Here is a 15166-nt window from a genome sequence, read left to right as displayed (position 1 = left end):
CAGGCAAACATGTCCACCGTAAGATGAACCTAAGTAGGCTAGAATGGGGTTGCTATGTGTAAGTATGTAGGACTAGTAGCATGCCAAAGTTTGTGCTATTGCCATAGAGAATGCATTGGGCGTTTAAGTTAAATAACTCAGGAACTACAAAACATTTCAAAGTAAAAAGTTCCAGCATGTGTCTCCACAGTAAGCTGAATAATAAAAAGTGTTAATGGAGTTTCTCGGTGAAAGTGCTTTTTTGACGTGCCAATGTCTGCCATTGAGCCCCATTGTAAATGTCTCAAATTTGAAAGCACTATATTTCTAAAACTATGAAACATTTCAAAGATTCCTTTTCAGGCAAACATGTCCACCGTAAGATGAACCTAAGTAGGCTAGAATGGGGTTGCTATGTGTAAGTATGTAGGACTAGTAGCATGCCAAAGTTTGTGCTATTGCCATAGAGAATGCATTGGGCGTTTAAGTTAAATAACTCAGGAACTACAAAACATTTCAAAGTAAAAAGTTCCAGCATGTGTCTTCACAGTAAGCTGAATAATAAAAAGTGTGAATGGAGTTTCTAGGTGAAAGTCCTTTTTTGACGTGCCAATGTCTGCCATTGAGCCCCATTGTAAATGTCTTAAATTTGAAAGCACTATATTTCTAAAACTATGAAACATTTCAAAGATTCCTTTTCAGGCAAACATGTCCACCGTAAGATGAATCTAAGTAGGCTAGAATGGGGTTGCTATGTGTAAGTATGTAGGACTAGTAGCATGCCAAAGTTTGTGTTATTGCCATAGAGAATGCATTGGGCGTTTAAGGTAAATAACTCAGGAACTACAAAACATTTCAAAGTAAAAAGTTCCAGCATGTGTCTTCACAGTAAGCTGAATAATAAAAAGTGTGAATGGAGTTTCTAGGTGAAAGTGCTTTTTTGACGTGCCAATGTCTGCCATTGAGCCCCATTGTAAATGTCTCAAATTTGAAAGCACTATATTTCTAAAACTATGAAACATTTCAAAGATTCCTTTTCAGGCAAACATGTCCACCGTAAGATGAACCTAAGTAGGCTAGAATGGGGTTGATATGTGTAAGTATGTAGGACTAGTAGCATGCCAAAGTTTGTGCTATTGCCATAGAGAATGCATTGGGCGTTTAAGTTAAATAACTCAGGAACTACAAAACATTTCAAAGTAAAAAGTTCCAGCATGTGTCTCCACAGTAAGCTGAATAATAAAAAGTGTGAATGGAGTTTCTAGGTGAAAGTGCTTTTTTGACGTGCCAATGTCTGCCATTGAGCCCCATTGTAAATGTCTCAAATTTGAAAGCACTATATTTCTAAAACGATGAAACATTTCAAAGATTCCTTTTCAGGCAAACATGTCCACCGTAAGATGAACCTAAGTAGGCTACAATGGGGTTGCTATGTGTAAGTATGTAGGACTAGTAGCATGCCAAAGTTTGTGCTATTGCCATAGAGAATGCATTGGGCGTTTAAGTTAAATAACTCAGGAACTACAAAACATTTCAAAGTAAAAAGTTCCAGCATGTGTCTCCACAGTAAGCTGAATAATAAAAAGTGTGAATGGAGTTTCTAGGTGAATGATTTTTTGACGTGCCAATGTCTGCCATTGAGCCCCATTGTAAATGTCTCAAATTTGAAAGCACTATATTTCTAAAACTATGAAACATTTCAAAGATTCCTTTTCAGGCAAACATGTCCACCGTAAGATGAACCTAAGTAGGCTAGAATGGGGTTGATATGTGTAAGTATGTAGGACTAGTAGCATGCCAAAGTTTGTGCTATTGCCATAGAGAATGCATTGGGCGTTTAAGTTAAATAACTCAGGAACTACAAAACATTTCAAAGTAAAAAGTTCCAGCATGTGTCTCCACAGTAAGCTGAATAATAAAAAGTGTGAATGGAGTTTCTAGGTGAAAGTGCTTTTTTGACGTGCCAATGTCTGCCATTGAGCCCCATTGTAAATGTCTCAAATTTGAAAGCACTATATTTCTAAAACGATGAAACATTTCAAAGATTCCTTTTCAGGCAAACATGTCCACCGTAAGATGAACCTAAGTAGGCTAGAATGGGGTTGCTATGTGTAAGTATGTAGGACTAGTAGCATGCCAAAGTTTGTGCTATTGCCATAGAGAATGCATTGGGCGTTTAAGTTAAATAACTCAGGAACTACAAAACATTTCAAAGTAAAAAGTTCCAGCATGTGTCTCCACAGTAAGCTGAATAATAAAAAGTGTGAATGGAGTTTCTAGGTGAATGATTTTTTGACGTGCCACTATCTGCCATTATACATTTCTCAAATTTAAAGCACTATATTTCTAAAACGATGAAACATTTCAAAGATTCCTTTTCAGGCAAACATGTCCACCGTAAGATGAACCTAAATAGGTTTGAATGGGGATTATAGGTGTAAGTATGTAGGACTAGTAGCATGCCAAAGTTATATATTTTTTCGGACGGCATACTATAGCATGTCTTTTTTTCGTGATTTTGGACTATTTGAAAAAAAGATGAAAATCATGAAAAAACGACATACTATAGTTCATGGCTTCGGACGGCATACTATAGCATGTCGTTTTTCATGATTTTGGAGGATTTGAAAAAAAGATGAAAATCATGAAAAAACAACATACTATAGTCCATGGTTTGGGACGGCATAATATATTTTGTCATATTTTCATGATTTTGGGACACTATGTCAGAGTCAGGACTTGAACCTGCAGCCTCCTGATTCCCAGGCAGGCTCTGTACCCAGTGAGCCACTGTGCACGCTGTTCTTAAAAGGCTCAATAGATAATGACAGAAGAGCCAGAGACTTGTTTCCATTGTGGTTCATAAACATTCAAACGTCTAGAGATAAACAACAGCAAAAGAAACAATAGACAAATCTCCTGTTATTTTATCTTTTGTATTTTATTTTTGTATCAATGTTGTACTCAAAGGGAACAGCAGACTGTGTTGTGGCAGGTAGCAAGTAGATCAGTGACTTAGCACACTCGCTGCATGATCTGGAGATTGTGGGTTCAAACCCCACTCAAATCTTTACTTGCCAAAATCTGCCATTGACCCCCATTCTGAATTTCTCAAATTTAAAAGCACTATATTTCTAAAACGATGAAACATTTCAAAGATTCCTTTTAAGGCAAACATGTCCACCGTAAGATGAACCTAAATAGGTTTGAATGGGGTTTCTAGGTGTAAGTATGTAGGACTAGTAGCATGCCAAAGTTTGTGCTATTGCCATTGGGAATGCATTGGGCGTTTAACTTAAATAACTCAGAAACTACAAAACATTTCAAAGTAAAAAGTTCCAGCATGTGTCTCCACAGTAAGCTGAATAATAAAAAGTGTGAATGGAGTTTCTAGGTGAAAGTGGTTTTTTGACGTGCCAATGTCTGCCATTGAGCCCCATTGTAAATGTCTCAAATTTGAAAGCACTATATTTCTAAAACTATGAAACATTTCAAAGATTCCTTTTCAGGCAAACATGTCCACCGTAAGATGAACCTACGTAGGCTAGAATGGGGTTGCTATGTGTAAGTATGTAGGACTAGTAGCATGCCAAAGTTTGTGCTATTGCCATAGAGAATGCATTGGGCGTTTAAGTTAAATAACTCAGGAACTACAAAACATTTCAAAGTAAAAGGTTCCAGCATGTGTCTTCACAGTAAGCTGAATAATAAAGTGTGAATGGAGTTTCTAGGTGAAAGTGCTTTTTTGACGTGCCAATGTCTGACATTGAGCCCCATTGTAAATGTCTCAAATTTGAAAGCACTATATTTCTAAAACTATGAAACATTTCAAAGATTCCTTTTCAGGCAAACATGTCCACCGTAAGATGAACCTAAGTAGGCTAGAATGGGGTTGATATGTGTAAGTATGTAGGACTAGTAGCATGCCAAAGTTTGTGCTATTGCCATAGAGAATGCATTGGGCGTTTAAGTTAAATAACTCAGGAACTACAAAACATTTCAAAGTAAAAAGTTCCAGCATGTGTCTCCACAGTAAGCTGAATAATAAAAAGTGTTAATGGAGTTTCTAGGTGAAAGTGCTTTTTTGACGTGCCAATGTCTGCCATTGAGCCCCATTGTAAATGTCTCAAATTTGAAAGCACTATATTTCTAAAACTATGAAACATTTCAAAGATTCCTTTTCAGGCAAACATGTCCACCGTAAGATGAACCTAAGTAGGCTAGAATGGGGTTGCTATGTGTAAGTATGTAGGACTAGTAGCATGCCAAAGTTTGTGCTATTGCCATAGAGAATGCATTGGGCGTTTAAGTTAAATAACTCAGGAACTACAAAACATTTCAAAGTAAAAAGTTCCAGCATGTGTCTCCACAGTAAGCTGAATAATAAAAAGTGTTAATGGAGTTTCTAGGTGAAAGTGCTTTTTTGACGTGCCAATGTCTGCCATTGAGCCCCATTGTAAATGTCTCAAATTTGAAAGCACTATATTTCTAAAACGATGAAACATTTCAAAGATTCCTTTTCAGGCAAACATGTCCACCGTAAGATGAACCTAAGTAGGCTAGAATGGGGTTGCTATGTGTAAGTATGTAGGACTAGTAGCATGCCAAAGTTTGTGCTATTACCATAGAGAATGCATTGGGCGTTTAAGTTAAATAACTCAGGAACTACAAAACATTTCAAAGTAAAAAGTTCCAGCATGTGTCTTCACAGTAAGCTGAATAATAAAAAGTGTGAATGGAGTTTCTAGGTGAAAGTGCTTTTTTGACGTGCCAATGTCTGCCATTGAGCCCCATTGTAAATGTCTCAAATTTGAAAACACTATATTTCTAAAACTATGAAACATTTCAAAGATTCCTTTTCAGGCAAACATGTCCACCGTAAGATGAACCTAAGTAGGCTAGAATGGGGTTGCTATGTGTAAGTATGTAGGACTAGTAGCATGCCAAAGTTTGTGCTATTGCCATAGAGAATGCATTGGGCGTTTAAGTTAAATAACTCAGGAACTACAAAACATTTCAAAGTAAAAAGTTCCAGCATGTGTCTCCACAGTAAGCTGAATAATAAAAAGTGTTAATGGAGTTTCTAGGTGAAAGTGCTTTTTTGACGTGCCAATGTCTGCCATTGAGCCCCATTGTAAATGTCTCAAATTTGAAAGCACTATATTTCTAAAACTATGAAACATTTCAAAGATTCCTTTTCAGGCAAACATGTCCACCGTAAGATGAACCTAAGTAGGCTACAATGGGGTTGCTATGTGTAAGTATGTAGGACTAGTAGCATGCCAAAGTTTGTGCTATTGCCATAGAGAATGCATTGGGCGTTTAAGTTAAATAACTCAGGAACTACAAAACATTTCATAGTAAAAAGTTCCAGCATGTGTCTCCACAGTAAGCTGAATAATAAAAAGTGTTAATGGAGTTTCTAGGTGAAAGTGCTTTTTTGACGTGCCAATGTCTGCCATTGAGCCCGATTGTAAATGTCTCAAATTTGAAAGCACTATATTTCTAAAACTATGAAACATTTCAAAGATTCCTTTTCAGGCAAACATGTCCACCGTAAGATGAACCTAAGTAGGCTAGAATGGGGTTGCTATGTGTAAGTATGTAGGACTAGTAGCATGCCAAAGTTTGTGCTATTGCCATAGAGAATGCATTGGGCGTTTAAGTTAAATAACTCAGGAACTACAAAACATTTCAAAGTAAAAAGTTCCAGCATGTGTCTCCACAGTAAGCTGAATAATAAAAAGTGTTAATGGAGTTTCTCGGTGAAAGTGCTTTTTTGACGTGCCAATGTCTGCCATTGAGCCCCATTGTAAATGTCTCAAATTTGAAAGCACTATATTTCTAAAACTATGAAACATTTCAAAGATTCCTTTTCAGGCAAACATGTCCACCGTAAGATGAACCTAAGTAGGCTAGAATGGGGTTGCTATGTGTAAGTATGTAGGACTAGTAGCATGCCAAAGTTTGTGCTATTGCCATAGAGAATGCATTGGGCGTTTAAGTTAAATAACTCAGGAACTACAAAACATTTCAAAGTAAAAAGTTCCAGCATGTGTCTTCACAGTAAGCTGAATAATAAAAAGTGTGAATGGAGTTTCTAGGTGAAAGTCCTTTTTTGACGTGCCAATGTCTGCCATTGAGCCCCATTGTAAATGTCTCAAATTTGAAAGCACTATATTTCTAAAACTATGAAACATTTCAAAGATTCCTTTTCCACCGTAAGATGAATCTAAGTAGGCTAGAATGGGGTTGCTATGTGTAAGTATGTAGGACTAGTAGCATGCCAAAGTTTGTGTTATTGCCATAGAGAATGCATTGGGCGTTTAAGTTAAATAACTCAGGAACTACAAAACATTTCAAAGTAAAAAGTTCCAGCATGTGTCTTCACAGTAAGCTGAATAATAAAAAGTGTGAATGGAGTTTCTAGGTGAAAGTGCTTTTTTGACGTGCCAATGTCTGCCATTGAGCCCCATTGTAAATGTCTCAAATTTGAAAGCACTATATTTCTAAAACTATGAAACATTTCAAAGATTCCTTTTCAGGCAAACATGTCCACCGTAAGATGAACCTAAGTAGGCTAGAATGGGGTTGATATGTGTAAGTATGTAGGACTAGTAGCATGCCAAAGTTTGTGCTATTGCCATAGAGAATGCATTGGGCGTTTAAGTTAAATAACTCAGGAACTACAAAACATTTCAAAGTAAAAAGTTCCAGCATGTGTCTCCACAGTAAGCTGAATAATAAAAAGTGTGAATGGAGTTTCTAGGTGAAAGTGCTTTTTTGACGTGCCAATGTCTGCCATTGAGCCCCATTGTAAATGTCTCAAATTTGAAAGCACTATATTTCTAAAACGATGAAACATTTCAAAGATTCCTTTTCAGGCAAACATGTCCACCGTAAGATGAACCTAAGTAGGCTAGAATGGGGTTGCTATGTGTAAGTATGTAGGACTAGTAGCATGCCAAAGTTTGTGCTATTGCCATAGAGAATGCATTGGGCGTTTAAGTTAAATAACTCAGGAACTACAAAACATTTCAAAGTAAAAAGTTCCAGCATGTGTCTCCACAGTAAGCTGAATAATAAAAAGTGTGAATGGAGTTTCTAGGTGAATGATTTTTTGACGTGCCACTATCTGCCATTATAAATTTCTCAAATTTAAAGCACTATATTTCTAAAACGATGAAACATTTCAAAGATTCCTTTTCAGGCAAACATGTCCACCGTAAGATGAACCTAAATAGGTTTGAATGGGGATTATAGGTGTAAGTATGTAGGACTAGTAGCATGCCAAAGTTATATATTTTTTCGGACGGCATACTATAGCATGTCTTTTTTTCGTGATTTTGGACTATTTGAAAAAAAGATGAAAATCATGAAAAAACGACATACTATAGTTCATGGCTTCGGACGGCATACTATAGCATGTCGTTTTTCATGATTTTGGAGGATTTGAAAAAAAGATGAAAATCATGAAAAAACAACATACTATAGTCCATGGTTTGGGACGGCATAATATATTTTGTCATATTTTCATGATTTTGGGACACTATGTCAGAGCCAGGACTGAACCTGCAGCCTCCTGATTCCCAGGCAGGCTCTGTACCCAGTGAGCCACTGTGCACGCTGTTCTTAAAAGGCTCAATAGATAATGACAGAAGAGCCAGAGACTTGTTTCCATTGTGGTTCATAAACATTCAAACGTCTAGAGATAAACAACAGCAAAAGAAACAATAGACAAATCTCCTGTTATTTTATCTTTTGTATTTTATTTTTGTATCAATGTTGTACTCAAAGGGAACAGCAGACTGTGTTGTGGCAGGTAGCAAGTAGATCAGTGACTTAGCACACTCGCTGCATGATCTGGAGATTGTGGGTTCAAACCCCACTCAAATCTTTACTTGCCAAAATCTGCCATTGACCCCCATTCTGAATTTCTCAAATTTAAAAGCACTATATTTCTAAAACGATGAAACATTTCAAAGATTCCTTTTCAGGCAAACATGTCCACCGTAAGATGAACCTAAATAGGTTTGAATGGGGTTTCTAGGTGTAAGTATGTAGGACTAGTAGCATGCCAAAGTTTGTGCTATTGCCATTGGGAATGCATTGGGCGTTTAACTTAAATAACTCAGAAACTACAAAACATTTCAAAGTAAAAAGTTCCAGCATGTGTCTTCACAGTAAGCTGAATAATAAAAAGTGTGAATGGAGTTTCTAGGTGAAAGTGCTTTTTTGACGTGCCAATGTCTGCCATTGAGCCCCATTGTAAATGTCTCAAATTTGAAAACACTATATTTCTAAAACTATGAAATATTTCAAAGATTCCTTTTCAGGCAAACATGTCCACCGTAAGATGAACCTAAGTAGGCTAGAATGGGGTTGCTATGTGTAAGTATGTAGGACTAGTAGCATGCCAAAGTTTGTGCTATTGCCATAGAGAATGCATTGGGCGTTTAAGTTAAATAACTCAGGAACTACAAAACATTTCAAAGTAAAAAGTTCCAGCATGTGTCTCCACAGTAAGCTGAATAATAAAAAGTGTTAATGGAGTTTCTAGGTGAAAGTGCTTTTTTGACGTGCCAATGTCTGCCATTGAGCCCCATTGTAAATGTCTCAAATTTGAAAGCACTATATTTCTAAAACTATGAAACATTTCAAAGATTCCTTTTCAGGCAAACATGTCCACTGTAAGATGAACCTAAGTAGGCTACAATGGGGTTGCTATGTGTAAGTATGTAGGACTAGTAGCATGCCAAAGTTTGTGCTATTGCCATAGAGAATGCATTGGGCGTTTAAGTTAAATAACTCAGGAACTACAAAACATTTCATAGTAAAAAGTTCCAGCATGTGTCTCCACAGTAAGCTGAATAATAAAAAGTGTTAATGGAGTTTCTAGGTGAAAGTGCTTTTTTGACGTGCCAATGTCTGCCATTGAGCCCGATTGTAAATGTCTCAAATTTGAAAGCACTATATTTCTAAAACTATGAAACATTTCAAAGATTCCTTTTCAGGCAAACATGTCCACCGTAAGATGAACCTAAGTAGGCTAGAATGGGGTTGCTATGTGTGTAAGTATGTAGGACTAGTAGCATGCCAAAGTTTGTGCTATTGCCATAGAGAATGCATTGGGCGTTTAAGTTAAATAACTCAGGAACTACAAAACATTTCAAAGTAAAAGGTTCCAGCATGTGTCTTCACAGTAAGCTGAATAATAAAAAGTGTGAATGGAGTTTCTAGGTGAAAGTGCTTTTTTGACGTGCCAATGTCTGACATTGAGCCCCATTGTAAATGTCTCAAATTTGAAAGCACTATATTTCTAAAACTATGAAACATTTCAAAGATTCCTTTTCAGGCAAACATGTCCACCGTAAGATGAACCTAAGTAGGCTAGAATGGGGTTGATATGTGTAAGTATGTAGGACTAGTAGCATGCCAAAGTTTGTGCTATTGCCATAGAGAATGCATTGGGCATTTAAGTTAAATAACTCAGGAACTACAAAACATTTCAAAGTAAAAAGTTCCAGCATGTGTCTCCACAGTAAGCTGAATAATAAAAAGTGTGAATGGAGTTTCTAGGTGAAAGTGCTTTTTTGACGTGCCAATGTCTGCCATTGAGCCCCATTGTAAATGTCTCAAATTTGAAAGCACTATATTTCTAAAACTATGAAACATTTCAAAGATTCCTTTTCAGGCAAACATGTCCACCGTAAGATGAACCTAAGTAGGCTAGAATGGGGTTGCTATGTGTAAGTATGTAGGACTAGTAGCATGCCAAAGTTTGTGCTATTGCCATAGAGAATGCATTGGGCGTTTAAGTTAAATAACTCAGGAACTACAAAACATTTCAAAGTAAAAAGTTCCAGCATGTGTCTCCACAGTAAGCTGAATAATAAAAAGTGTTAATGGAGTTTCTAGGTGAAAGTGTTTTTTTGACGTGCCAATGTCTGCCATTGAGCCCCATTGTAAATGTCTCAAATTTGAAAGCACTATATTTCTAAAACGATGAAACATTTCAAAGATTCCTTTTCAGGCAAACATGTCCACCGTAAGATGAACCTAAGTAGGCTAGAATGGGGTTGCTATGTGTAAGTATGTAGGACTAGTAGCATGCCAAAGTTTGTGCTATTACCATAGAGAATGCATTGGGCGTTTAAGTTAAATAACTCAGGAACTACAAAACATTTCAAAGTAAAAAGTTCCAGCATGTGTCTTCACAGTAAGCTGAATAATAAAAAGTGTGAATGGAGTTTCTAGGTGAAAGTGCTTTTTTGACGTGCCAATGTCTGCCATTGAGCCCCATTGTAAATGTCTCAAATTTGAAAACACTATATTTCTAAAACTATGAAACATTTCAAAGATTCCTTTTTAGGCAAACATGTCCACCGTAAGATGAACCTAAGTAGGCTAGAATGGGGTTGCTATGTGTAAGTATGTAGGACTAGTAGCATGCCAAAGTTTGTGCTATTGCCATAGAGAATGCATTGGGCGTTTAAGTTAAATAACTCAGGAACTACAAAACATTTCAAAGTAAAAAGTTCCAGCATGTGTCTCCACAGTAAGCTGAATAATAAAAAGTGTTAATGGAGTTTCTAGGTGAAAGTGCTTTTTTGACGTGCCAATGTCTGCCATTGAGCCCCATTGTAAATGTCTCAAATTTGAAAGCACTATATTTCTAAAACTATGAAACATTTCAAAGATTCCTTTTCAGGCAAACATGTCCACCGTAAGATGAACCTAAGTAGGCTACAATGGGGTTGCTATGTGTAAGTATGTAGGACTAGTAGCATGCCAAAGTTTGTGCTATTGCCATAGAGAATGCATTGGGCGTTTAAGTTAAATAACTCAGGAACTACAAAATATTTCATAGTAAAAAGTTCCAGCATGTGTCTCCACAGTAAGCTGAATAATAAAAAGTGTTAATGGAGTTTCTAGGTGAAAGTGCTTTTTTGACGTGCCAATGTCTGCCATTGAGCCCGATTGTAAATGTCTCAAATTTGAAAGCACTATATTTCTAAAACTATGAAACATTTCAAAGATTCCTTTTCAGGCAAACATGTCCACCGTAAGATGAACCTAAGTAGGCTAGAATGGGGTTGCTATGTGTAAGTATGTAGGACTAGTAGCATGCCAAAGTTTGTGCTATTGCCATAGAGAATGCATTGGGCGTTTAAGTTAAATAACTCAGGAACTACAAAACATTTCAAAGTAAAAAGTTCCAGCATGTGTCTCCACAGTAAGCTGAATAATAAAAAGTGTTAATGGAGTTTCTCGGTGAAAGTGCTTTTTTGACGTGCCAATGTCTGCCATTGAGCCCCATTGTAAATGTCTCAAATTTGAAAGCACTATATTTCTAAAACTATGAAACATTTCAAAGATTCCTTTTCAGGCAAACATGTCCACCGTAAGATGAACCTAAGTAGGCTAGAATGGGGTTGCTATGTGTAAGTATGTAGGACTAGTAGCATGCCAAAGTTTGTGCTATTTCCATAGAGAATGCATTGGGCGTTTAAGTTAAATAACTCAGGAACTACAAAACATTTCAAAGTAAAAAGTTCCAGCATGTGTCTCCACAGTAAGCTGAATAATAAAAAGTGTGAATGGAGTTTCTAGGTGAAAGTGCTTTTTTGACGTGCCAATGTCTGCCATTGAGCCCCATTGTAAATGTCTTAAATTTGAAAGCACTATATTTCTAAAACTATGAAACATTTCAAAGATTCCTTTTCAGGCAAACATGTCCACCGTAAGATGAACCTAAGTAGGCTAGAATGGGGTTGATATGTGTAAGTATGTAGGACTAGTAGCATGCCAAAGTTTGTGCTATTGCCATAGAGAATGCATTGGGCATTTAAGTTAAATAACTCAGGAACTACAAAACATTTCAAAGTAAAAAGTTCCAGCATGTGTCTCCACAGTAAGCTGAATAATAAAAAGTGTGAATGGAGTTTCTAGGTGAAAGTGCTTTTTTGACGTGCCAATGTCTGCCATTGAGCCCCATTGTAAATGTCTCAAATTTGAAAGCACTATATTTCTAAAACTATTAAACATTTCAAAGATTCCTTTTCAGGCAAACATGTCCACCGTAAGATGAACCTAAGTAGGCTAGAATGGGGTTGCTATGTGTAAGTATGTAGGACTAGTAGCATGCCAAAGTTTGTGCTATTGCCATAGAGAATGCATTGGGCGTTTAAGTTAAATAACTCAGGAACTACAAAACATTTCAAAGTAAAAAGTTCCAGCATGTGTCTCCACAGTAAGCTGAATAATAAAAAGTGTTAATGGAGTTTCTAGGTGAAAGTGCTTTTTTGACGTGCCAATGTCTGCCATTGAGCCCCATTGTAAATGTCTCAAATTTGAAAGCACTATATTTCTAAAACTATGAAACATTTCAAAGATTCCTTTTCAGGCAAACATGTCCACCGTAAGATGAACCTAAGTAGGCTACAATGGGGTTGCTATGTGTAAGTATGTAGGACTAGTAGCATGCCAAAGTTTGTGCTATTGCCATAGAGAATGCATTGGGCGTTTAAGTTAAATAACTCAGGAACTACAAAACATTTCATAGTAAAAAGTTCCAGCATGTGTCTCCACAGTAAGCTGAATAATAAAAAGTGTTAATGGAGTTTCTAGGTGAAAGTGCTTTTTTGACGTGCCAATGTCTGCCATTGAGCCCGATTGTAAATGTCTCAAATTTGAAAGCACTATATTTCTAAAACTATGAAACATTTCAAAGATTCCTTTTCAGGCAAACATGTCCACCGTAAGATGAACCTAAGTAGGCTAGAATGGGGTTGCTATGTGTGTAAGTATGTAGGACTAGTAGCATGCCAAAGTTTGTGCTATTGCCATAGCGAATGCATTGGGCGTTTAAGTTAAATAACTCAGGAACTACAAAACATTTCAAAGTAAAAGGTTCCAGCATGTGTCTTCACAGTAAGCTGAATAATAAAAAGTGTGAATGGAGTTTCTAGGTGAAAGTGCTTTTTTGACGTGCCAATGTCTGACATTGAGCCCCATTGTAAATGTCTCAAATTTGAAAGCACTATATTTCTAAAACTATGAAACATTTCAAAGATTCCTTTTCAGGCAAACATGTCCACCGTAAGATGAACCTAAGTAGGCTAGAATGGGGTTGATATGTGTAAGTATGTAGGACTAGTAGCATGCCAAAGTTTGTGCTATTGCCATAGAGAATGCATTGGGCATTTAAGTTAAATAACTCAGGAACTACAAAACATTTCAAAGTAAAAAGTTCCAGCATGTGTCTCCACAGTAAGCTGAATAATAAAAAGTGTGAATGGAGTTTCTAGGTGAAAGTGCTTTTTTGACGTGCCAATGTCTGCCATTGAGCCCCATTGTAAATGTCTCAAATTTGAAAGCACTATATTTCTAAAACTATGAAACATTTCAAAGATTCCTTTTCAGGCAAACATGTCCACCGTAAGATGAACCTAAGTAGGCTAGAATGGGGTTGCTATGTGTAAGTATGTAGGACTAGTAGCATGCCAAAGTTTGTGCTATTGCCATAGAGAATGCATTGGGCGTTTAAGTTAAATAACTCAGGAACTACAAAACATTTCAAAGTAAAAAGTTCCAGCATGTGTCTCCACAGAAAGCTGAATAATAAAAAGTGTTAATGGAGTTTCTAGGTGAAAGTGGTTTTTTGACGTGCCAATGTCTGCCATTGAGCCCCATTGTAAATGTCTCAAATTTGAAAGCACTATATTTCTAAAACGATGACACATTTCAAAGATTCCTTTTCAGGCAAACATGTCCACCGTAAGATGAACCTAAGTAGGCTAGAATGGGGTTGCTATGTGTAAGTATGTAGGACTAGTAGCATGCCAAAGTTTGTGCTATTACCATAGAGAATGCATTGGGCGTTTAAGTTAAATAACTCAGGAACTACAAAACATTTCAAAGTAAAAAGTTCCAGCATGTGTCTTCACAGTAAGCTGAATAATAAAAAGTGTGAATGGAGTTTCTAGGTGAAAGTGCTTTTTTGACGTGCCAATGTCTGCCATTGAGCCCCATTGTAAATGTCTCAAATTTGAAAACACTATATTTCTAAAACTATGAAACATTTCAAAGATTCCTTTTCAGGCAAACATGTCCACCGTAAGATGAACCTAAGTAGGCTAGAATGGGGTTGCTATGTGTAAGTATGTAGGACTAGTAGCATGCCAAAGTTTGTGCTATTGCCATAGAGAATGCATTGGGCGTTTAAGTTAAATAACTCAGGAACTACAAAACATTTCAAAGTAAAAAGTTCCAGCATGTGTCTCCACAGTAAGCTGAATAATAAAAAGTGTTAATGGAGTTTCTAGGTGAAAGTGCTTTTTTGACGTGCCAATGTCTGCCATTGAGCCCCATTGTAAATGTCTCAAATTTGAAAGCACTATATTTCTAAAACTATGAAACATTTCAAAGATTCCTTTTCAGGCAAACATGTCCACCGTAAGATGAACCTAAGTAGGCTACAATGGGGTTGCTATGTGTAAGTATGTAGGACTAGTAGCATGCCAAAGTTTGTGCTATTGCCATAGAGAATGCATTGGGCGTTTAAGTTAAATAACTCAGGAACTACAAAACATTTCAAAGTAAAAAGTTCCAGCATGTGTCTCCACAGTAAGCTGAATAATAAAAAGTGTTAATGGAGTTTCTCGGTGAAAGTGCTTTTTTGACGTGCCAATGTCTGCCATTGAGCCCCATTGTAAATGTCTCAAATTTGAAAGCACTATATTTCTAAAACTATGAAACATTTCAAAGATTCCTTTTCAGGCAAACATGTCCACCGTAAGATGAACCTAAGTAGGCTAGAATGGGGTTGCTATGTGTAAGTATGTAGGACTAGTAGCATGCCAAAGTTTGTGCTATTGCCATAGAGAATGCATTGGGCGTTTAAGTTAAATAACTCAGGAACTACAAAACATTTCAAAGTAAAAAGTTCCAGCATGTGTCTCCACAGAAAGCTGAATAATAAAAAGTGTTAATGGAGTTTCTAGGTGAAAGTGGTTTTTTGACGTGCCAATGTCTGCCATTGAGCCCCATTGTAAATGTCTCAAATTTGAAAGCACTATATTTCTAAAACGATGACACATTTCAAAGATTCCTTTTCAGGCAAACATGTCCACCGTAAGATGAACCTAAGTAGGCTAGAATGGGGTTGCTATGTGTAAGTATGTAG

The sequence above is a fragment of the Electrona antarctica genome, assembly GCF_951216825.1.
Source record: "Electrona antarctica genome assembly, chromosome: 19".
NCBI classification, from domain to species: Eukaryota; Metazoa; Chordata; class Actinopteri; order Myctophiformes; family Myctophidae; genus Electrona; species Electrona antarctica.
Note: the sequence above shows the minus strand (reverse complement) of the source record.